This window comes from Theropithecus gelada, chromosome 16, assembly GCF_003255815.1.
Source record: "Theropithecus gelada isolate Dixy chromosome 16, Tgel_1.0, whole genome shotgun sequence".
Taxonomy (NCBI): Eukaryota; Metazoa; Chordata; class Mammalia; order Primates; family Cercopithecidae; genus Theropithecus; species Theropithecus gelada.
Window position 1 is genome coordinate 6,126,773 of NC_037684.1, and position 1,373 is coordinate 6,128,145.

Here is a 1,373-nt window from a genome sequence, read left to right on the forward strand (position 1 = left end):
TCATTTCTTCTTTTTTTTTTTTTTATTTTTTTTTAGACAGTTGCTTTGTCACCCAGGTTCGAGTACAGTGGTGCAGTCTTGGCTCACTGCAACCTCCACTTCCCAGGTTCAAGCAGTTCTCCTGCCTCAGCCTCCCAAGTAGCTGGGATTACAGGTGTGTGCCACCACGCCCGGCTAATTTTTGTGTTTTTAGTAGAGATGAGGTTTCACTATGTTGGCCAGGCTGGTCTTAAACTCCTGGCCTCAGGTGATCTGTCCGCTTCAGCCTCCCAAAATGCTGGGATTACAGGTGTGAGGCATTGCCCCTGGCTCTGAATTTTTAAATCTAATTTAGCATTGGAACCTAGTGTCACAGGGATGGGTGTTAACACATGTACTTGAATAGAAAAATTTCAGGGCTAGGCATGGTGACTCAAGCCTGTAATCCCAGCCCTTTGGGAGGCCAAGGTGGGAGAATTGCTTGAGTCTGGAGTTTGAGATCAGCCTGGGCAACATGGTAAAACCTGGCCTCTACAAAAAAAATACAATAACAGAGCCAGGCGCGGTGGCTCACGCCTGTAATCCCAGCACTTTGGGAGGCCGAGGCGGGCGGATCACCTGAGGTTGGGAGTTCAAGACCACGCTTACCAACATGGAGAAACCCCGTCTCTACTAAAAATACAAAATTAGCCGGGTATGGTGGCACATGCCTGTAATCCCAGCTGCTCAGGAGGCTGAGGCAGGAGACTTGCTTGAACCCAGGAGGCGGAGGTTGCGGTGAGCCAGAGATCGCACTGTTGCACTCCAGCCTGGGCAACAAGAGCGAAACTCCGTCTCAAAAAAAAAACCAATAACAGGGCATGGTGGCATATGCTTGTAGTCCCAGCTATTTGTGGGACTGAAGTGATGGCTTGAGCCTGGGAGCTCCAGGCTGCAGTAAGCAGAGATCACACCACTGCACTCCAGCCTGGGCAACAGAGACCCTGTCTCAAAAAACAAAAAAAAATACCAACAAAACAAAACAAAAAAATACATATATATACGTATACATATATGTATGTGTGTATATATATTTCAAATACATAACATAAAAACACCTTTCCAGGCCGGGCGCGGTGGCTCAAGCCTGTAATCCCAGCACTTTGGGAGGCCGAGACGGGCAGATCACGAGGTCAGGAGATTGAGACCATCCTGGCTAACACAGTGAAACCCCGTCTCTACTAAAAAATGCAAAAAACTAGCCGGGCGAGGTGGTGGGCGCCTGTAGTCCCAGCTACTCGGGAGGCTGAGGCAGGAGAATGGCGTAAACCCAGGAGGCGGAGCTTGCAGTGAGCTGAGATCCGGCCACTGCACTCCAGCCTGGGTGACAAAGCAAGACTCCGTCTCAAAAAAAA